Source organism: Vicia villosa, unplaced genomic scaffold (assembly GCF_029867415.1).
Source record: "Vicia villosa cultivar HV-30 ecotype Madison, WI unplaced genomic scaffold, Vvil1.0 ctg.000098F_1_1, whole genome shotgun sequence".
NCBI classification, from domain to species: domain Eukaryota; kingdom Viridiplantae; phylum Streptophyta; class Magnoliopsida; order Fabales; family Fabaceae; genus Vicia; species Vicia villosa.
This window is the reverse complement of record NW_026705010.1, coordinates 640,335-664,249: the sequence shown is the minus strand read 5'-3', so window position 1 is coordinate 664,249 and position 23,915 is coordinate 640,335. Positions and strand designations below refer to the sequence as shown.

At 34.8% G+C, this 23,915-nt stretch overlaps 7 non-coding genes across 7 annotated transcripts; all 7 read right to left on the bottom strand.

The window, feature by feature from the left end:
• Window positions 1–18,034: 18,034 nt before the first annotated feature.
• On the bottom strand, window positions 18,035–18,175 carry LOC131624040 (small nucleolar RNA snoR134). Its single transcript, XR_009290434.1, has one exon. It is a non-coding gene; the product is annotated as a small nucleolar RNA snoR134 (small nucleolar RNA).
• Window positions 18,176–18,203: 28 nt separating this feature from the next.
• LOC131624038 (small nucleolar RNA snoR97) lies at window positions 18,204–18,311 on the bottom strand. The gene has a single exon (XR_009290432.1). It is a non-coding gene; the product is annotated as a small nucleolar RNA snoR97 (small nucleolar RNA).
• Window positions 18,312–18,406: 95 nt separating this feature from the next.
• LOC131624042 (small nucleolar RNA Z278) lies at window positions 18,407–18,521 on the bottom strand. The gene has a single exon (XR_009290436.1). It is a non-coding gene; the product is annotated as a small nucleolar RNA Z278 (small nucleolar RNA).
• A 70-nt stretch (window positions 18,522–18,591) lies between these two features.
• On the bottom strand, window positions 18,592–18,682 carry LOC131624041 (small nucleolar RNA Z223). Its single transcript, XR_009290435.1, has one exon. It is a non-coding gene; the product is annotated as a small nucleolar RNA Z223 (small nucleolar RNA).
• A 229-nt stretch (window positions 18,683–18,911) lies between these two features.
• LOC131624039 (small nucleolar RNA snoR134) lies at window positions 18,912–19,049 on the bottom strand. Its single transcript, XR_009290433.1, has one exon. It is a non-coding gene; the product is annotated as a small nucleolar RNA snoR134 (small nucleolar RNA).
• An 868-nt stretch (window positions 19,050–19,917) lies between these two features.
• On the bottom strand, window positions 19,918–20,003 carry LOC131624044 (small nucleolar RNA R11/Z151). The gene has a single exon (XR_009290438.1). It is a non-coding gene; the product is annotated as a small nucleolar RNA R11/Z151 (small nucleolar RNA).
• A 73-nt stretch (window positions 20,004–20,076) lies between these two features.
• LOC131624043 (small nucleolar RNA Z157/R69/R10) lies at window positions 20,077–20,173 on the bottom strand. The gene has a single exon (XR_009290437.1). It is a non-coding gene; the product is annotated as a small nucleolar RNA Z157/R69/R10 (small nucleolar RNA).
• Between the last annotated feature and the right edge of the window lie 3,742 nt (window positions 20,174–23,915).

Sequence of the window (23,915 nt, the reverse complement as noted above, 5' to 3'; positions counted from 1 at the left end):
GTTCTGACTGGCGACTTTCAGTTCTTATTCAACTGGCTTAGGGAGCATCCCTCTGATAAAGCACCAAATATGGTATATCCAGAAGTTGAATACCCTCCAGAACTTGTGACTCCAACACCTCTAGAAAATCTAGCTGCAATTCTTGAAGGTTTAGAACATCCTGCTACAGAAATTCCTGTCGAGGAAAATCAAGGAGATGTTCTTATGGTTGAAGTTGATGTTGCAAACAATCCTCCTGCTATGGACAACAGCTTTAATGCTGCTTCTGCTGCTCCTTCTGCTTATGTGCTGAAAGAGCTCCAACAGAATCAAGCTAACTTAGCTCTTCGTCTGGACAAGCAAGAGGATACAGATATTGAGTTCAGATCCTTCATGCAGGATCAGAAGGAAGCTACAAGGAAGCAAGTTGAAGACACTGCTGAGATTAAGAACCTTTTGGCTGTCTTAGCTTCTAGGTTGAGTCAGTCGTAGTCTGTCTTTGTGTCTTAGTTTGTTTTCTTTGTTGTTTGCATCTGCTTGAATTGCATCTGTTTTTTTATTGCTTATCTTCTGATGATTAATCAGTGAAAAATTATTTGTTCTTTCTTCACTCTGTGTGTTTTGTTCATCTGAATCTTTATAATTTTTTATGTTATGACAAAAAGGGGAAGAAATATGATAATTGAATTAATTTATAATATCAGTTGCTGGGATTAAGTCTCAACATTTCCTAACATTATTTGCAAGTTTTTCTCTGTCTTTGATAGTTTTGCAGGAATAAGATATTCTGGTCAAAGCTCAACATGAGAAGCAAATACATGGGGAAAAGCAATTCTAAAAAGAAGCATGCTCTTAGAGAATTAAAGCAAGCTTAGTGCTCTGAAGCTTCAAGATCAGAAGCAAGAAGAATGTTCTGATACATTTAAGAATGCTTCAATTCAATCAAGTATGTTATGATACAATTGATTACAAAGGAAAATTCAAAGCTCTGCAGGTGTCCAATGGAAGCTCTGAAGAGAAGCTCTGAATATTCTGAAGTTCTATTCTACGTGAAAGTCTCAATTGAAATAGAAAAATACTCAGGGAAGTCTTTTATTTATAAATTCTTCTAGTATTAATTTCAGGGGGGGATTGTTAATCTCAAGGGGAGACATATTCACACACTCTGATTATATGCTTTTGCTATATCTGTGTAATTGTCTTTGTTCATCTGATATTCTGGATACAAATTCATATTATTTATATATGTTTTTGTCATCATCAAAAAGGGGGAGATTGTTAGAACAAGATTTGTTCTGATCAATATTCTGTGTTTTGATGATAACATTATATATGAATTTTGTATAAGATAATGTGGTACTCTAATCCTTTGCATTTTCCATTTCAGGAAATATATAAAGAGTAAGCACAAATCAGCGCTCAGAAGCAACTGACTCTGGAAGTTCTTGATGGCTTCATCAGAAAATGCTCTGGCAAGAAATCAGAAGATGATCAAGCAGAATCAGAACATGAACTGAAAGCATCAGAAGAATGAAAGTCAGGAGAACAAGCTCTGGAGCTTTGATGGTATCACGCTCAAAGCTCTTCAAAGTCAGAAGACAAGAAGATGCTCTACACCAAGCTGTTGACTCTGATATTCAAACGTTGATATATACAAAATCTGAGTCCAGAAGAAAGTACAAGATAAAAGGCTGAAACGTCTACTCTCTGACTGACAAAAGGAACGTTAGAAGCTACAAAAGGCAAAGTCAGTAAAAGCAGGAAAAGCAAGGCTCGAGGTAGTTGACAAAAGTGTGAAACATTAAATGCAAAGTTGTACTATTCACGCAAAGCATTAAATGCTCCCAACGGTCATTTCCTCTCAGCGCCTATAAATAGAAGTTCTGATCAGAAGCAAAGTAGAATACTTGTGCATAATACTGAAATGCTGTCAAAATCAAATCTCACGAATTTCATCTTCAACCTCACAAACTCTTTTAATATTTAGTGAGTGTTAAGCTTAGAAGTTAAGAGAAATATCACAGTTGTGATTACAGCTTTATTAGAAGCAATCTAAACTCTTGTAAACTTTATTTTACATTGTTTGTAAAAGGTTCCTAGAGTGATCAAGTTGTGATCAGGATACTCTAGAAGACTTAGAGGGTTTCTAAGTGGATAACCATTGTAATCAGTTGGATTAGTGGATTAAATCCTCAGTTGAGGTAAATCACTCTAAGGGGGTGGACTAGAGTAGTTTCGTTAACAACGAACCAGGATAAAAAATAAGCGTGTTCATTGTTTTTATCTTACAAGATTTTGAAATCACACTTATTCAACCCCCCCCCCTTTCTAAGTGTTTTTCTATCCTTCATAAATAGCCTGAGTTTCTTCCAGATTTGGCTCTGGAATGTATTGATGATTTCCCACTTGTGTAGGGCGTTGGAGGTGATGGACAGGTTGAAGAGCGTCTATTGTTTCCGTTGTTGGGTTTTGAACAGTGTGGTGTCGTTTTTTTACCTCCCCGTTTCACTTGGGAGGACGGCACGCTATACCCTTCACGCGAAATTTGGAAGGAGAATGCGCCCGTGGCGGGATGAATTTTGTTTCAGTTCTTCCTACGATATCACGCGAACTTTTTAATTATCCTACGAGTAGGAAAGGGGAAAAGATCTCAAATAAACCCTAGGAGTTTGCTAAGTGTGGGGATTCACCTAGACTAGAAATTCTGGAGTCCGGGAGGTCGGTTATACATAGGGAAGAGTTTAAGCACCCTACATATCCGTAGTACTCTACGGGAACCTTCTTTATGTCTATGTGTTTGTGTTTTTGCTGATTGATTGGGAAAGTTTCTCCTTTGTGTTAGGAGAAGGAATTGAATTAAATGAAAAAAAAAGACTTACTGACTGACTATTTTTGGTATTTTATTAGCTTGCTGAGATTCCTTGTGAACCTCATGCCTACATATCCCTAATGGAAATCAGAGCTTTTTGTAGTTCGGAGAACTAATTAGCGAAATTAATATACTTTTGGTGCCTTGCTTGAAGCTCAAAGTTGAAGCTTGAATTAAATCTCTGTTTACAGCAAAGAGACATGAAATTATCTCTACAGAGAGGTATTTCTACTATTCCACCACAAACATTAAAAAAGTGACAAAAAAGCTGAATTCATTTCATTAAGAGAGGGACCTTACTTGTATGTTTGCAAGTATGTAAGTCGCGTGTCTCTTGAATGAAAGAAAGATTCTCATCCAAATTAGGGAAAGTGTATAAGTCTGGGTTTGTTTGCCTCAAAGCATGCCTTTCAAAGTCCTAAATGGGAGAATGTTTGAAATTGAAATTGAAATTGAAATTGAAATATTTGTTTGTTTGAATGTGGTGAGATAGGAGAAATATCTTTCTATAAAGATAAGCTATGTCTACCTACTATTTGAAAGATTTGATTTTTTAGCTGGCTTGTATGAGGCCTAAGCTTGAGGCTTTTTGATTTGATTTATTGACTCTAGGAGATGACTCCACTGGAAATTAACTTAAACTAAGAAGTTGTGTGATCTGTACAAAGCCCGGAATTGAGGCTGACTCTAGTTGGAAAGTGTTTTATTTAATGGATTTTATTTGGTGTTCTGTACAAAGCCCAGAATTGTGGCTAACTCTTAATTAGGGTATATATATATATATATATATATATATATATATATATATATATATATATATATATATATATATATATATATATATATATATATATATATGCTGACTCTACTTAGGGAGTATATTATTTTCTGCCTTGTATGAAGCCCAAGGTTGTGGCGGACTCTAGTTAGGGAAGTCATTATCTTCTGCCTTGTATGAAACCCAAGGTTGTGGCTGACTGTTGAGGAAACTGAGTATGGATGACTCTATGGGGAAAAGATCCTAGAGGTTAGGAATCTTTGACACGGCAAATGTGGTTTATCTGCCTTGTACAAAGCCCAAGGTTGTGGCTACTTGATGATGAAGGACTCACTGGGGAGACTCTATTATCTGCCTTGTACAAAGCCCAAGGTTGTGGCTGACTCTCTAAGGGAATACCTATGAGTATGGTTTTGACTTTAAAAGGAGTATGTGCTTTTGTTGAATGAAAGAACCTGGTTGGAAGATTGACTTTACCGTGGGATTTAAAAGTTGATTTTTTTTGGAAGCTAACCCTTTCCAGGGAATTTGACTTTGAAGGACTGATTTTGGAGGCTGACCCTTTCCAGGGGTTTTTGTTAAAATGAAGGAATGAATGGAGGCTAACCCTTTCCAGGGGTTTTTATGGCAGAAAGATTATCTAGTTGAGACTTCTTGTTTAAAGCCCAAGATTAAGGCTGACACTGACTAAGGATAGACAACTATGGAAGATTAATGAAGATAAGGGTGACAGAGACTATCCATGTCTCTCATTCCAAAAGGTGTACTCAATGTGAGATTGAGACATTCTTAGCTTGTTTAAAGTTTGGTTTAAAGAATGGAAGAAACTCACCAAGATAGGCTAAAAGGTGACTAAAGACCTGTTCCTATGTTTATAAGAAAGCTGAAGGGTCCTTGTATACAAGCTCAAGAGGAAGTTGGGAATTCTTTTAAGAAGCTTGTGGGTCCTTGTACAAAGCCCAAGAGGAGGCTAATCGAGGGTCATCGAGGGTCCTTGTTATAGCACAAGAGAAAGCTATATAGTTTTGAACTTATTTTGGCTCTAAGCAAAAGGGTAAGAGGTTTCACCGGGAATAATTCCTCTTGGGTGGATGTATCCTATTTTGGGTTCTAAGGCTTTTTCAAGATGTTTCACCGGGAATAATTCATCTTGAGGGTTTGAACTAAAACATCTCTAATTAGGAAAGAGCCTTCACCGGGAAGACATTCTCAATCCTAGGCCATAGTCCTATAATATATATATATATATATATATATATATATATATATATATATATATATATATATAGTTTAACTGTCATAACGTTGCACTCAGACGTAGTTCTAAACAGTATATAAACAGTTTATATTTGACAGTAATTTAAATAAAGTCTGTAAATTGAAAGTTATAAAGCCTAACCTGGATGGAGTGGAGGCCTTTGAAGATGTATGTACAAAGCCTTACCAGCAATTTTGTTGTTTTATTGATAACAGTTGGATATTTATTATAAATAGTTAAAGGTTTTAGAAAACAAAAGAAGTTAAGATGGACAAAGGTCACATAGGTATCTGAAGAGTTTCACCGGGAATAATACCCTTCAAATACCAGAAGAATGTTTTGAAAACAGAAAGAAGATTTTGTAAATACAGTTTTTGAAAACAAACTTATGAAAAGGAAAAAAAAATGTTGGGACTTACTCTCTATTAGAGGCCCATTGAAATATTTACTATTTATGAGAAACAGTTGGATAATGATTTGAAACGATTACTGTTTTGTTGTCTGAAAACCTCGATCGTCCGGCTAATCGGAGATTTGAAAACAGTTTAAATTCTTGACAATAGTCAACTTAATTAGGGTAATGACAAAGTCTATACCCTATTAAGACCTCAATGATTAGGGTTTTAACTCGAAAATATTTACAGGAGATTAGGTTTTGAAAATCAAGTGATAATTATATTTTTTTAAAGTAATAAAACATACTTAAAATATGTGATTTTAAACCTAATTAAAACATATTAAAATAATATATTTTTTATGATTTTTTGGTATACTCTCAAAATAGATATATTAAATGAGAAGTGTGTGAAAAATCAAGAGAAAATGACTTAAATTGATGGGTGAATTTATTATGTGAAGTTGTAAAATAAAATGAAAGAAAATAGTGATAAAAAAAAGAGGTTTGGTCTTGCCAAGAGTTGAACCCATGCCCTGTAGGTTACCAAACAAAACAAATACCAATTGGGCCACGCGCGTGGCCTGTTTAGGAAAGGCAACCATATGATTATATGTGAAAGCAAAACATCAAAGTGGTTTGAAAAATAAAATGAACAAAAGGTCTGAGGGGGGGATCGAACCCCAGACCTAAGGCAAGGCAATGCTTTTGGACGCGCGTTGTAACCAATGGGACACTACGATGAATTTGTAGGTTAAACACAAACTATTCAAAATATAATAAACTAACACCTGGGAAATTTGAAAAATGGCGCCACCATCTTCATCTTCAACCTCAAGCTTCAAACATTTGAATTTGCTATCTCATTCGTTTCTCAACCAAACTCAAAGATGTAAACATGGATTTTGCTCGTTTTTGAACAAGGATCATGACGGTATCCTTTGATTTCATTTATTTTCAGTGTAATTCAAAATTCTCACGCATGAACACTAAGAAACCTAAAACTGGAAATTAACATGAAATACTCTATATGCATGATATGATGCAATTGATTGAGGGTTAATGATCCTTAAAGGTGCAGAAACCAACTGGTAACTTCATTTTTAATTTATCATGCGTGAATTATGGAGTTTGAAGTTCATGAAACTTACCTCAATAATAGAGGTTGAGCTCTGATCAAAGTGTGCTACAGAGTTGTTGCAATGGTCCAGATAGCTTCAGTGATCCCTCAGGAAGGTGTTGAGATGCTTGACTTGGGTTGAAACTGCCAGAACTCCTTGCTCGACACCAACTGATACAGCTTCAAGTGAGAGGTGAAGATGATGATTTTCCATGTACAGAAGTGTTCCAGAGGTTTGGATCACCTCTAAATACCTCCCTTGATGTGTTTGAATACTTACTTTCAAAGGAAGAGCTTTGGTTTGAAGAATCCGAGTCTTCTTGCCAAAGAATCTTTGAAAAACCTAAGTATGAGAAGAGAAGAGAGAAAGCAAGATTTCTGTTGCTTTGGCGTATTTAATTACAGAGGAATGCACTTGTATTTATAGGCAAAGAGTTAAGTGTAATTGCAGAGGAGTGAGCTTGCTTAGTGAAGTCATTTTGGTTTCTTAAGCATGAAGAAATTTCAAAGAATATCAAGATGTGATCATTGCATTTTCGAGCTAGCTCCCTATCCCTTGATCTCTTGTGATCTTAGGGAACATTTCTGATGCAGAGTGTGATCCAATTGGTTGGTGAGAAGATTCCTTTGGTGATTCATCCATTTGCCATAAATTCCCAAATGTAATCATTACATAATCACATGTTCTTGTTTTGGGAATATTCTTCAATTCTCATGTCATGGTGAAAATGAATGCATGGCATCTCTTCTTATGTGTTATGGGTCGTGTAGCATCCATTGGTGAGGTCATTTGCACAAAATTGCAAAGTTTCAAAATGATACATGACCTATAATTGTACTTCATGAGGTCAACTTTGAACAAGCATAACTCCTAGCTCAAAATGAATTTGGACAAGGTTGAACATAATTTGGAAATACCTTAACATGTACTTCAATTCATTAGTTTGGAGTTTCTTCAAAATCATTTGGGAAATTTGTGAAAAATGGGCCTAAAGTTGGAAGAAAACTAGGTCAAAAACACTTAAAATTTTTTCTAAGTTTTTATAACCTATAACTTCTAAATCCCAAATCTCTTAAATGATTGATTTCTTGAAAAAAGTTTCATTGTAAGATGTTGTTTTATTTTGCAATATCTACAACTTTCATTTTGGAAGTTTTTTGAGTGTGTAAGTAAAATTTTGAGTTCCCAAAATGCCCTTAAAAACCCTAATTCCTGACTTTTTGATCCTTGATGAATTTTCTTGAATTTCTTTTGCCAAATGACTTAAATAACCATATATTGATGATATTGATCCTTAAAAGTCATGGTTTGACCAAAAATCCTAAAAGTCAAAGGTGATCTTGCATAGTTGACTTTTTCCAAATGAAGTGAAATCTTGGACTTTTGTGATGAATCAAACTCTCCTCCTCAAATGAATGATTTGAATGGATTATATTTAGGTAATAGAAGTTCTTGAGTCATGTTTTGATTTTTGGATCCATGTCCTGATTAAAAGTCAACTATCTTGGTGAATTAGGTCAAAAACCCTAATTGTCAACCAGATGAAATTGATGACTGTAGATTTTGAATTGAAGTGTAATGCCTTATGGATATTGTCATATGGATCATTTGAAGATCATTGAAGTCTTTGAGTGATGCCCTGGGGCTTTTTAGGGTTTCCCAAATGTGGTCCATGATATTAGTCCTTGATGGGTTCAAAACCCTAGCTGAGCAAACCTGGGCCCTGATGACTGTTGTCTAATCAACATAGGTGAATAAATAAATCATTTGTATCCTATGATTGTATTAGAGGTTATTCTCATATTGATTGATCCTTTTCCTGAACTCCTTTTTCCTTGAGCACCCTCGATTGGGTATCAGACAAACAAGTGACTGCTCTGAGTACCTGTCTTGAGTTTGATGAGGTATTTGGAGGTGTGACATCTTAGGGGGGTAAAAATTAGGGTATGACAGATGACCCTACTTATGTTTCTTTCATTTGGAGGGAGGAAGATTGACATCTTGATCTCTCTTGAGTGAAAGAGACTTAAATACCAAAGAATGCCCGAATTTTGGGCGTCCTTGAGATGTTGCATCGATAATAAAATCCTTGTGCATGACTTGATCCAATTGTCGCACTCTGCGGGGGATAGGGAGACAAATTCCTGTAGAAATGTGCTTATGCAAATTCTGGTGAATGGATGGCAACGTAGAATGCATGATCCATCTTCTTTAACTAAGTCTTAATACTTAGAAAAAGGTAAACCACTCCCCTTGTTTCGGATGTCCGATTGCAAAACTGGTCTCAGTTGTGATTTTGGACGATATCTCAGATAAAGAGAAAATCTCCAAGGGTTTGTTTCCTCATCGAACTTCTCACCAGCGTCCGTTGGAGAGATGCCATTTAATGGATGACAAGAAACTTCATCATTCTTTTCTTCAATGTGACGTCTTCGAAGGAATGCCATATGATCATGCATCCTTTTGAGGAGCTAATGACTTTGCTTGAAAGTGGACGAACTGTTTTAGGGACGAAAACTGCCATTCATCGACTTATGTTGTGGAATTAACAAACTGCTTTCTAGTAGGAAAACTGCCATTTGTTAACTCTGACGGGGATTAAACATCTCAGAAGCAGACAAACTGTTTCTTGCAAAGAAACTGCCATTTATCGATTCCTTGGGTATTAAACAAACAAACTATCTTTCTTGGGAAAGACTGCCATTTGCCAATCGCTAGCGGAACAAACTGTCTTCTGCTGAAAGAGACTGCCATTTGTCAATCCTGTTGAGGAATCCTTAAGCGGAACGAACTGTCTTCTGTGAAAGAGACTGCCATTCGTTGACCCGGCTTAGGAAAAAAGCGAGCAAACTGTCGTCTGCTGAAAGAGACTGCCATTTGCTGACTTTAAATAAGGAATCCTTAAACGAACTGTCTTCGTGAAGAAGAATGCCATCCGTTATCTCCGCTTGGGAGAAAATGAGAAAATTGTCTTATGCTGAAAGAGACTGTCATTTGCTGACTTTAAATAAGGAATCCTTAAACGAACTGTCTTCGTGAAGAAGACTGCCATCCGTCATCTCCGCTTAGGAGAAAGTGAGCAAACTGTCTTCTGCTGAAAGAGACTGCCATTTGCTGACTTTAAATAAGGAATCCTTAAACGAACTGTCTTCGTGAAGAAGACTGCCATCCGTTATCTCTGCTTGGGAGAAAGTGAGCAAATTGTCTTCTCCTGAAAGAGACTGCCATTTGCTGACTTTAAATAAGGAATCCTTAAACGAACTGTCTTCGTGAAGAAGACTGCCATCCGTTATCTCCGCTTGGGAGAAAGTGAGCAAATTGTCTTCTGCTGAAAGAGACTGCCATTTGCTGACTTTAAATATGGAATCCTTAAACGAACTGTCTTCGTGAAGAAGACTGCCATCCGTTATCTCCACTTGGGAGAAAGTGAGCAAACTGTCTTCTAGTAAAAGAGACTGCCATTTGCTGACTTTTGTGGGGAAATTCGAAAGTGGATAAACTATCTTCCGGAGAGGATTGCCAACTATCGACCTATCAGAGAATCCTAGTTGAGGAATCCCAAAAATGGACAAAACTATCTTCCCGAGGAAGAATGTTATTTGTTATCCTGCTCGGGGAGATCCTCGCGTATGAATTGTCTTTAGGGAAAAGGCTCTCCTTTCATGATTTGCAGGGGAAACTCGAGTTGAGGTCCACGTGACTTGGGAAATAGCATGATCAATGTCTAACTAGACAATATTATTTATGCAGACATATGATATGATGTGTGAAGCATGCATGAGTGTTATGATGATTATAAAGTGAATGTGAATAGAATTGTCGTGGATGTGAAATCTTGTGGTACGACTTGAATTTTATTGATCAGAAGATGTCTTCTTCTTGCTGTTTTGCACTCCATCGGGGATATCGGGTTATCAGTCGCCCGCTGTTTGAAGTGATTGAAATGATTTTAAATTGAAGATCCGTCATCGGGAGATGTTCGCAAAGCGACCTCATGGGGAAACCTGCTCCCGGAGTCTCAACCGTTCTCGGAGCAACTGTTTGCATTTTTCCTATTGTGTGTAAACTCTAGAGAGAAATTTCACCTTTATTTTGCAAGTAAATTCATTTTATTTTTGAAAATGTTTGTTTCAAGAAAATGACTATCAGACCTAAAAAATGTATTTTAAGAGACTGAATAAGACTCGATTGCAAAGAAAAGGCACAAGATTCAAATTGTTATTTATGGAATGGTAATCAGCCAAATGCTTGATTCCATAGAGTATTTACAAAGTTGGAAATTGGTAATTTTCGGGAAAAGGGCTACGATGAAACGTGGCGACCATTATCTTTCCCTTCCATTCTGAATTGCGCTATATTCGTGCTTCGTGGAAGATGACCTACTGATGATGAATACTCCGCTATGGACTTCGAATGATCAAGTTTGTCCTGAACACAGTTACTTGCCATATATCCCTAACTTTTGCGTAAACTACCCCTTTCGGGTTTTAAGTCTACCGGGATTGAATATATATTTTTTATGTCTCTAACTTTTGCCTGAATCGCCCTTTCGGGTTTTCGATTCACCGGGACGCTGTTTTTTTCCTAAGTTGCTCTTTGCGAGTTTTCAACTTAGAGAGCTGTTCTTTTATTTATTTAGGCGGAGTATTTCTTGACTGCGTCGACATTCACATGACGGGTGAATTCTTCTTCATCCATAGTCGTGAGTATTAAGGCTCCTCCTGAGAAAGCTCTCTTGACCACGTATGGGCCGTCATAATTGGGAGTCCATTTGCCCCTAGAATCTGTGAGAAAAGGTTGAATCTTTTTTAGCAAAAGGTCGCCTTCTTTGATTGTGCAAGGTCGAACCTTTTTGTCGAAAGCTTTCTTCATTCTTTGCTGATATAGCTGTCTGTGGCATAAAGCTGTCATGCGCTTTTCTTCGATTAAGTTCAACTCATCGAATCTGTTTTGACACCACTCGGCTTCTGTTAATTTTGCCTCCATCAAGACTCTTATTGATGGGATCTCAACCTCTATGGGTAGGAATGCCTCCATACCATATACAAGGGAGAAAGGAGTCGCTCCAATCGAAGTACGTACAGATGTACAGTAACCATGAAGAGCATATGGGAGCATTTCATGCCAATCTTTGTAAGTGATAACCATTTTCTGAATGATTTTCTTGATGTTTTTGTTAGCTGCTTCTACAACCCCATTCATCTTTGGTCTGTAAGGAGATGAGTTGTGATGTTTAATCTTGAATTCTTCACAAAGCTCCTTCATCATTTTGTTATTCAAATTTGACCCATTGTCAGTGATTATCCTGCTAGGAATGCCGTAGCGACAGATGATGTGATTCTTGATAAATCTGACGACAACTTGTCTTGTGACATTTCCATATGAAGCTGCTTCAACCCACTTGGTGAAATAGTCTATGGCTACCAAGATGAAGCGATGTCCGTTGGACGCTTTTGGCTCGATCATTCCGATCATGTCGATTCTCCACATGGAGAAAGGCCAAGGGGAAGAGAGTATGTTGAGAAGAGATGGTGGCACGTGAATTCTATCGGCGTAGATCTAGCACTTGTGACACCTTTTTGCATACTGGTAGCAATCTGACTCCATTGTCAGCCAATAATATCCTGCTCTCAGTATTTTCCTGGTCATGGTGTGTCCATTGGTGTGAGTATCAAAGGAACCTTCATGTATTTCTCTCATGAGTGTTTCTGCTTCTTTCTTGCCATAAATTCCCAAATGTAATCATTACATAATCACATGTTCTTGTTTTAGGAATATTCTTCAATTCTCATGTCATGGTGAAAATGAATGCATGGCATCTCTTCTTATGTGTTATGGGTCGTGTAGCATCCATTGGTGAGGTCATTTGCACAAAATTGCAAAGTTTCAAAATGATACATGACCTATAATTTTACTTCATGAGGCCAACTTTGAACAAGCATAACTCCTAGCTCAAAATGAATTTGGAGAAGGTTGAACATAATTTTAAAGCCCTTAACATGTACTTCAATTCATTAGTTTGGAGTTTCTTCAAAATCATTTGGGAAATTTGTGGAAAATGGGCCTAATGTTGGAAGAAAACTAGGTCAAAAACACTTAGAATTTTTTCTAAGTTTTTATAACCTATAACTTCCAAATCCCAAATATCTTAAATGATTGATTTCTTGAAAAAATTTGCATTGTAAGATGTTCTTTTATTTTGCAATATCTACAACTTTCATTTTGGGAGTTTTTTTAGTATGTAAGTAAAATTTTGAGTTCCCAAAATGCCCTTAAAAACCCTAATTCCTGACTTTTTGATCCTTGATGAATTTTCTTGAATTTCTTTTTCCAAATGACTTCAATAATCATATATTGATTATATTGATCCTTAAAAGTCATGGTTTGACCAAAAATCCTAAAAGTCAAAGGTGATCTTGCATAGTTGACTTTTTCCAAATGAAGTGAAATCTTGGACTTTTGTGATGAATCAAACTCTCCTCCTCAAATGAATGATGTGAGTGGATTATATTGAGGTAATATAAGTTCTTAAGTCATGTTTTGAGTTTTGGATCCATGTCCTGATTAAAAGCCAACTATCTTGGTGAATTAGGTCAAAAACCCTAATTGTCGACCAGATGAAATTGATGACTGTAGATTTTGAATTGAAGTGTAATGCCTTATGGATATTTTCATATGGATCATTTGAAGATGATTGAAGTCTTTGAGTGATGCCCTGGGGCTTTTTAGGGTTTCCCAAATGTGGTCCCTGATTTTAGTCCTTGATGGGTTCAAACCCTAGCTGAGCAAACCTGGGCCCTGATGACTGTTGTATAATCAACATAGGTGAATAAATGAATCATTTGAATCCTATGATTGTATTAGAGGTTATTCTCATATTGATTGATCCTTTGCCTGAACTCCTTTGTCCTTGAGCACCCTCGATTGGGTATCAGACAAACAAGTGACTGCTCTGAGTACCTGTCTTGAGTTTGATGAGGTATTTGGAGGTGTGACATATCAGAGGGGTAAAAATTAGGGTATGACAAACATTGGAAGACGCCATGGATGAATCGCTTCAAAAATAGAGTTGGAATGAAAAAGGTTTTTCTGCGTTTGAAGATGTTAAGGAACGACGGTGAATGAAGAAAAAAATACTCTAAACGTTGAAGTCCTTGTATTTAAAGGTTTAGTAAAAAAATTTCAAATCTCTATTTTATTATTTAATTAGTGGAGTTAATGAGACATGCGTCAGCAGTTGATTTATTCTTCTGACGGTCAAACAGTTATTAGCCTTACTCCTAGTATCTAGGAACAATAATCATGAATAGTGTTAAAGACGTGGGAACGCATGTCCTGAAGAGACGTTTTTGAAAATGACAAGACGTCTTTGAAAGAAAGGTCATAAATGATTGTGACGTTATTCAGAGTCTTGGAACTCAAAAGGTTATGAGGAGATCGAAATCTCATAATGTCAAGAAATTCCTATTTCTATTAAATTATCCGAAACAGACATTTATTGGGGGCAATTTGTTAGCTGGAGATTTTGAATGATATGTATATTCTTCGAGGATTTAAGTTTCGAAGAAAGAATGGCTTTGGATGGCTATTTTTGAGAATGTTATATATGATGAAGATTCCTAAAATTGAAGCTGAATCGAGATAGGCAGTCTTCAAAGCCTTGAGTAGTCTTCAAAATGCAAAGGTTGTTGAGACTTGAGGTATTTTTACATTCTCACAAAAGACACATTGTCACGAATCGAATAATGTTCGAGCGGGAAGATTTGAAATTCGAAAATTTCCGTTTGAATCAAGGGGGACAGGTGGAGCCCCGGGGATTCGAAGTGCATGCATACGGGCAACGTGGCGTTTCGTTAGTATAGGACCGTTAGGGTCAAATTAGTATAAATAAGGGTCTTAGTAGTAGGATCCGGGTGTTCATTTTGTACAAATTACTGACAAATCACTCAAGTATCAAGCGTTAGAGAAAGAGTTTTCGCTGAGAAATGTACGTGTAACACCAACACCTTGTATATATTTGTTTTTCTATTATAAGATCGAAGTATCTTTAATTTACTTTACTTTCTCGTCAAGTCTTTTCATATTCGCAATCTAAATTTCCTTTACATTTTCGTCGAAGTGTATTTATGATTATTGTCTAACCAATTTATGTTTCGTTGCATCTTTACTTAGTTTTATTTAGTAGTTGTTCGTAGAATTATACCATCACATTATTAAAGAACTAAAAACCAAGAGAGTATGAACCAAGTCATCATAAAATACAACTTTTCGACACATGTCCTAGGATCAATCTAGTCGATCCTGCAAGTAACCAAAGCATTTTCATAGTTTGGAGGACTAGCGGTTGTTTACCGGAAATCACCGTAAACACCTAAGACTAGGGATGCTAGCAGCATTGGTCAGTACAGGCCAATTGCAATGGCTAATTTTAAATATAAGCTCATTTCCAAAATTATGGCTGACAGGTTAGCTTCTATCCTACCCTCTATTATTTCTCTTGAACAAAAAGGTTTCATAGCTGGTAGGAGTATTAAAGATGGCATTTGTCTCACTTCTGAGGCTATAAATCTTTCAGGTAACAAAAGCTTTAGTGGAAATGTAGCTCTCAAAATTGACATTTACAAGGCTTTTGATTCTCTCAATTGAGATTTCATTCTCAAAACTCTTTCGTGCTTTAGCTTTAGTGATAAATTTTGCAATTGGATTCACATTATTCTTATCTCAGCTACTTTTTCTATTGGCATAAATGGTAAGCAAGTGGGATATTTCAATTGTTCTAATGGTGTGAGGCAAGGGGACCCTCTCTCCCCTCTCCTCTTCTGCACTGTTGAAGATGTTTTAAGCAGAGGAATCTCTGATCTTGTGAATACCAATAAGTTGAACCTTATCCAAGCTAATAGACTTTGTAGAGTTCCTTCTCTTACACTCTTTGTTGGTGACATTATGATCTTCTGCAGGGGGATATAAAATCTTTAACTGTTATTTCCAATGTTCTCAAGGATTATGCTTCTTTCTCAAGCAATATTTGTAACACATATAAATCAATTATTTATGCAGGAGGCATGTCTCTTGATAGACATTGCAGACTGTCATAAATCATTGGTTTTACAAAGGCCTCTCCTCCTTTCACTTACCTAGGGGTTCCAATTTTTATTGGGAAACCTAAAGCTTCTCATTTTTCTCCCCTTGCAGATAACATTAGGCTCAAATTGGCAACTTGGAAAGCTAAACTTTTGTCCATGGCTAAGAGAGTTCTTCTGGTAAAAATAGTGATTCATAGCACGATGGTGCATTGCATTACCATATACAACTGGTCTGCCAGCACAATTAAAAGCATCGATACTTGGATGAGAAACTTCATATGGAATGGCAATATAGAGAAAAGGAAGATGGTCACAGTTGCTTGGAAGAATTGCAGCACAAATATTAATGAAGGAGGTCTTTGTATAATATCTTTGAAACACTACAACAATGCTACCAATCTTCATCTTTGCTGGCAGTTTCTTAATACTACGCAATCCTGGGCTATCCTTCTTGCTGCTAGAGTTAAAAGGAACAACAAGCTTATCAAGTATTCCATCAAATCATCCTTTTGGAAAGGCTTCAAGGAGGTGTATGATATTGTAATGGACAATTGTGTTTGGATCATTGGTAATGGGAGAAGAATCAATTTCTGGCTGGATAATTGGATAGGGGAAACTCTTGCATTCAAATACAAAATTCAGGAAAGGTTTCATACAAACCTCACTATGAAAATTGAAGAATGTTGGATCAACAATTTTTGGTCCTTACATAACAACCTTCAGCTTGCTATACCCGATCTCTTAACAACCATTTCTCCTTATTCAGTTTCTGAGATAAACATTGATGACACTTTAGCTTGGATAAATGTGGAAAATGGGACTCTCACTATTAAGCATGCTTATAATATGTTTATCAAGCCTGCTGGTAAAGATTGTTGGTCTAGTTTCCCTTGGGACAAAGACACTGCTCCTACTCACTCCATTCTCATTTGGAGGCTCTTGCACAACCGGATCCCCACTAATGAGAATTTTGTTTTGCGTGGATTCTGGTTCCCGTCTATGTGTTCTCTTTGTTTTGCTGCAGCAGAAACTTCATAGCACTTATTCTTTGACTGTCCTTTTGCGAAGAATATATGGATTTGGCTAGGTGGTATTTTTCAGCTTACTCACCCGATCACCAATTTGGCTGACTGTTAAAGGACTTTAAATACCGCTTGGAGCCTTCAAGCCTTAGTCGTCATCAAAGCCACCATTGCTTTCTCGTTTTATCAAATTTGGCAGGCCAGGAACAAAAACAGATTTAAAAACAAAATTTCCACTATAGAAATAATGCAACTAGAGCAAAGTTGGTTGAGAACTTGACTTCTAAGAAGGCTAATGACTCCTTGAAAGCTTCTCTGTGCTTAAGGCTTTTGACATTAGGCTGCACCCTCGCAAACAGCTTTCCACTTTAGAAATCTTGTGGTGCCCTCCGACTTTTGGATAGATCAAGTGCAACATTAATGGTGTTGTTGCTAACTCTCCTTTACTTGCAGCATGCAGGGGCATATTCAGGGATGATAAGGCTCAACATTTATGTAGCTTCGACAACATTGACAGTGTTGTTGATGGCACTCCTTCCTTTACTTGCGTGCAGGGGCATAGGGATGATAAGACTCGGCATTTATGTAGCTTCAAAACATTATTTGGAGATCGCAGTCTGGTCTTTGCAGAATTTATGGTCACTATTCTTGCTATAGAAAGGGCTAAGCTTTTAAAATGAAAGAAATTTGAATGGAAACGAATTGTTTATTAGTTCATCAGGTCACTATTCTTGCTATAGAAAGGGCTAAGCTTTTAAAATGAAAGAAATTTGAATGGAAACGAATTGTTTATTAGTTCATCAAGTGCCGTGTAAAATTAAATCTCATTGATTGACGTGGTCACTCATATCTTTAGAGAGATCAATTTTTATATCTTTAGAGATCAATTTTTGTACAAACTTCCTAGCTAACATCTACATATCTTGTAAAGTTTCAATAAACATAATTTTGTCCATAGCAATAATCTTCTATACATCTTTTTTTGGTTTAAAAAAAATTAAATATTTGTTTTAAGTGTAGTTACGTTTTAAATGTTAAGTTATTCTTATATATCTTGTTACACCCTAATTTTTGATTAGGTAGGCAATTAGGGTCGTCAATTTCATTAACATTAATTAAAAATGGGAGAGTATCTTTTCTCAAGAGTTTCTCGATTATGTCTTCTTAGGTTTGTAAATTTCATTAGCATTAATTTTCAAATGGGAGAGTATCTTTTCTCAAGAGTTTCTCAATTATGTCTTCTTAGCTTTGTAAATTTCATTATCATTAATTTCAAATGGGAGAGTATCTTTTCTCAAGAGTTTCTCGATTATGTCTTCTTGGATTTAAAGAATTCAGAGTTTCTCGATTATGTCTTTCTTAAATCACCGGATACCAAGTCCTTCTTAAGTCATAGATTTAAAGCTCTTCGGGTCAACATTGAATTAATTAGTTTATATGCATCCAACAAAACTAAAATAAGTAAACAAATTTATTTGTAAATTACATAGCTATTACTTTGACACAGAATCAAAAATTTTAACATGTAAACAATATAGCTATTACTTTGACACAGTATCAAACATAGAGTTTCTGAGAATGATCTGCAACACGAATAGCATCAATTTAGCACGAGCAATGGGGCTTCAACGTCATCAATAATTCAGAGAAGCCCGGGGTTGCATCATGCCAATTTAAAATGTAAGTTATCAAAATTTAACAATTTAGTGCCGTTATTTAACTCCCAACTCGTAGACAAAACTAGAGATGAAGCTGATGACAACACAACAATATTCGAGTTTTTCAGACCCTGAACAAATTAAAGTATATACAGAGTATAGTGAAACTCATCAATAAAGCGAATAACAAAACAAAAGTAACAAAAAAAATAAAGTACAAACAAGATATCGAAATGGATAATTTGCCTCAGTTAAATCCATTAAAGTCATATGAATGTAGCTTCGCCAAGTAGGTTCACCCTGTAAACAGGATCTTGGCTCCACAACAACTCAAACAATTGGATTAAATCATCATCGGCAAAATCACAATTCAATTAACAATTTAACTAATAAAACAGAATTAATAATTGAATTCAACAACGAGTAGTAAAGAAGCTCAGAAATTTTAACAGCTCTAACAATCACGATTTTTCAGAAGCAGAACTGGCATAAAGCTGAATTTTCATCTTCATAGCTAACAATTAAAAGTAAAATATTTATAATGTAAAGATTGTTTTCAGAGGATGGATACGAAAGATTCAAAATCCTCAAAGCGAAAACGACCGCGTTTCACTTAGTGCCTCTAGGACTAGCTTAAAATCCACCGAACAGATCTACGTTCGAAAACAAGCTGAAGAGTTAACGAGGCAAATTCAGAAATAAAAATTAATCGAAAAAACATTATAAACGATTTAAAATTGTAAATTAACAGATGTTGCCATTACTTTGACACAGATCTATCGTGGAATTACGAGATGAACTGCAACACGAATGGCATCGATTTAGCATGTGCAATGGGGCTTTCACGTCATTGATAAATCGGAGAAGCCCGGGGTTGCGACATGCATATAACTTAAAAATTGAAGCAAAATTGAAAAAACTCACGCTGATTTTAGGGGAGTGTGGAGGGTTTGAATGGGATCTGCGAAACCCTAATTTTTGTTATGATGGAATGATACAGAACGCGGGACTTATATAGGCACAATAAAAGTATAAACCCTAAAAAGAGTTCACTAGCGGCGAAGCGTTCAGTTTCAGTTGATGGATTGCCCGACCCGACTCGATTAGGTTAAACTTACACAGTTAGGTTTTGGAATGAATTAGTCTTTGGGTCAATCAACATTTTAGGGGCTGACTTGGTTTCATTATTTATTTTATTTTATTTTATTTTATTTATGATGAAGTTTAATTTTATCTTAATTTTTGTTATTTTAAAAAATTTGTTTTTTAAATTAAAATAAACTAGAAAAAAGACGGGTTTATTATAAATATATTAGCTATGTTAAGTTTTAGTAAAATATAAGATATATATATTTTATTGATTATAATATATAATTGATATAGTACAAATTAAATATTTTCCTAGAAAATTAAACATTTTAAGCATTTAATTAAATAAAATGATTAAAATTAATATGATTTGAATTTAATATGTCTATTAATTTATAAAAATTAACTTTTTGAAATTTGAGGGGTATTTGATTTCGTGATTTAAATATTTATGACAAAATATCATTTTTTGTCACTTAACTATACCCCAAGTTCTATTTTGATCTCTTATCTTTAAAAAGTGTCAAAGTGGTCATTTAATTGTTCAAAAAGGTCCACGTTAGTCCTTTTCGTCTAATTTTTGCTAACGGCGTCAACTTTTCCATGTTGGCATCTGACGTGGCGCATTATTATTTTGATGGAATCAGTAATTTTGATGGAAAAAAAAGGCCTCAGTGTGTGTAACAATCGGATCTTAATTAAAAATCTCACTAAAATCCGCTAAGATTAAACTATATTATCATCATAAGCCTTATTAATCATCAAAATTATTAAATAATAAATAAAATATAACGTAAAAAACATAAAATGAAAATGGGAAAAATTAAGAGTGCTTAGACAGCCAAGGGTTTGTAGTCAAATTGTGGGTGAAGATTCCCAAATCAGAAACTCTAGTCCATAATAGCATCATCACCGCACAATATTCAACATCAAATACACAAAAACAGAAGAAAAAAATTGAAACGAAATCCTACTGAAATTAAGATACGAAACTCGAAAATCCTAACAAACACAAACCGAACCAATATTTGACATGAATGAGTGAGTATAGACGATGATGAGGTTAGATCATTGGCAGTGAAATAAGAATGAGTCGGCGAAGCAGTGTGAGGTATGAGGACGAAGACAGGTTTTATGGTTTTGCTTTTGAGAGTTTCGATATCTCAGTTTCATCGGTTCATGTTGAGTTTCGAGTGGAGAATCATGTTTAGAGGACGATTTCGAATTGGTTTGGTGTTAGAACCTCTAGGTTTCATCTTGTTTTTGACAAGGTAGTGAGATTAGGGTTCCGTTTTGGGTAGTTTCGATCTGGAAATTTCTTGTTGTTTTCGTTTAATTTGACTTGATATTCGTGTTTGGGATGTGATTTAAGTTGAGGTTGGTGTTTGTTCTTCTCGAATTTGAAGTGTTGTTTAGATGTCTGGAAATCTATTGAAAGTGGCTAAAGGTAGGGGATGAATATTCATGGGTTTTCTAGGCAGGGGTGGTCTCTTAATTGCAGAGAGTGTGTTTTAAAATGTAGAGGGAGAGAGAGCGTAGAGAAAGAGTAATAATAATAATAATAAATAAATAAATAATAATAATAATAATAATAATAAGACTCAACGCCACGTCAGATGTCAGCATGGAAAAGTTGACGCCGCTAACAAAAATTGGACGGAAAGGACTAACGTGGACCTTTTTGAACAATTAAAGGATCACTTTGACACTTTTTAAAGAAAAGGGACCAGAATGGACCTTGGGGTACAGTTAAGGGACCATTGTTGTTTTATTTATGAGCCTTACAACTAAAAATATTGAAACATTTTGAAGATGTTCATGACTGCTATTTTATCAAGGATTAGAAAAAAGAAATAAAATTCGAAAGCTGGCAAAATCAATTTTTAATTTTTTTTATGTTTGATTTAGTTTTGGTTATGGTTGCAGTTTTTTTATCAAAAGGAGAATTAATCGGTAAAATTTTAAAATTATTTTATTATTTACTTTCATTGGTTTTTATTACATTATTTCTTATGGAAAATACTTATTTAGTTTTTGTGTTTTTGTTGGAAGGAAGAAAAAGAAGATTTTGTTGGGAACAAAAATTTGAAAGCGGAAATTGATTTTCAAATTCATTAAAAAATTTGGTTTGTATTTAATTTAAATGGTGTAAATTTGATATGTATTTAAGGAGAGAATATTATTGTGGTTTGACACATTATTAATGTTCAATCAAATATTTGATAATTATATTAGTCAATAGTAATTATTTATTATTAATATCTATAATATAAGAAAGTCCTATCTTTTTTTAACTTTCTATGTGGTTCTGCCAAGTGGCTTCATGTGAGAAGAGAATTTTATTCTCTGGAGCTTCCACATCGCTGCTGATTTCTCAACTTCTCTCCCTCCACCTTCCACCAATTACTGATATTTACTTCCCTCAACCTTCCACTTCCCAGCAATTACACATGCAACAGTTGTAAGTTTAAGAGTGCGCCTAAGAGGGGGTGAATTAGGCTTTCAAAAATTTAATAGGTTTTATGAGAATACTTCTAATAATTTTTGGTTAAGTGTTTGAAGGTTTTTGAATGGTTCTTTTCTTTTCTTTGGTAAAGGTGATGAAAGCGATAAAATGCGAAAAAGTAAAAAACGCAAGGATATATACTGGTTCCCCTCACAATCCGAGAGTACTCCAGTCCCCTTTCAAACACGAAAGAGATTTCACTATAGTTAGAATTATTGTACAAGCCTATGCTTTACTATCTAACCTATAGGGTGATCAAAGGTTCTTAACACCTTTAAGATCAAGCAACACTAATGTGGATGAAGAATAATCCTCTTCAAACACAACACTTACTTCCAACAATCCTGGATAGTAAGGGAACAAAACAATCTTATTTTCAACAATCCTGAAAAATAAGATATAATTTCTAAGTATAATTTGAGTAGAAGTTTGTATAGCAATATCAATCTTGGATTGATCTTCTCTTTCAAATAAAACAATTCACAAGGATATGTTAGTGCTAAATGTATATGAATGTATGAGAATATTTTTCTGAAATGATATGTAGCAATGCAGAAAATTTCTCAATGAAATTTGAAGAATATGGAACACTTTGTTTGAAAATACTTGTGAGAAAAAGGTTGTGAATATTATGAAAGAGGTAAAAAATAAAATCTGAAATGTATAGAATATATAGGTGACTTTACACCTTTTAGAATGGTTGCATATTGATGAAACAATGCAATGATTAATAGCTTGAAAGACAAATACGTTTGGTTTCAAAACATTCTGAAAAAGTGCCACTGGTTCAGATGTAACCGGTTACCTAAAGCATGTAACCGGTTACATGATAACGTTATGCCCAGAAAATTCAAATTCACGACCATGTAACCGGTTACCTAAATGATGTAACCGGTTACATCATGTTAAAAAACATCAATAACAAAAGAGAAACGCTACTGCCAGCAATGTAACCGGTTACATGTTTTTGGTAACCTGTTACATCATACTAAAGATGTTTAAAAACATATTTTAAAAGGGCTAAGACTTTATGGTATGCATTTGTATGAAACTTTGATAATGCATTTGTATGAAAGTATATCTTTTGAGCACTAAACGATATCAATGTAAAAGAGTTTTAGTTTTGTACCAATATTTTAAGATCAATCAAACCAAGTCTTTAATCTTCATGAAGGTTGTAAGTCTTGATGTTCTATCCATTTATCTTTGCTCATCCTTTTTGAAATATGTTGTCTTCATCAAAACTAAGTCTTCAAGTAATTATGGAGAAGCTTGAAAATACATTCTCCCCCTTTTTGATGATGACAACCAATGTGTATTTGCACTTTGTATATTTTTGATCATTTGTACAAGCTCCCCCTATCTTGATAGCTCCCCCTATCTTGATAGCCTTCTTTTATAGGGCTGCATAATTTTATGAATACAAACAATATACAACAAATACAATATGTCTCTTCTCCCCCTTTGGAATTATCAAAAAGGATGGGGAAAAAGATCAAAGTGAAGAGATAATTATATAGAAAACATAAAGAAAACACATAACTAATTGATATAGAAAAGAGACAATTAGAAAACACACAACTTATAAAGCTAGACAAATAAAAGGAAAAAAAAGGTATTGCTTTTATGTTATTATTCAAGTAATTTAAATTATAAATAAGATAGACATAAAATATAATTTTTTGTTTCAATTGTTGAGTTGAGAATTCTATTTGTAAAATTGTTATTATTGCTACATTAAACTCTAAAATGGATAAATATTTATAAATTTGATTTTTCAAAAATATTTAGGGAGACACAACATGATTTTATTAGTGAATGGAGATAAGATTGCAAATAACTTGCTATTATGTGTTATCTTTTGATAAACAACTAATTATAAATTTTAATTTTTTATGCGTATTATTTAATAGTTATAAGATTTATCCATATAGGTCTATTAATTTGTCTATATTTAGCATTTTGTTAATGTAATAGTGTTATTAGACAGCAAAATCGAAGAAACAATAATATAATATGCATTTGATTTGTTTCCTTTTTTATTTTTTTATTTTTAAATGATAATAAATTTGTTATTTTTAAAATTTTCTAATATCTACTATATATTTCATTTTTCTATTTTAAAAATATTAAATGCTACATTCAATTAAAAATAAAT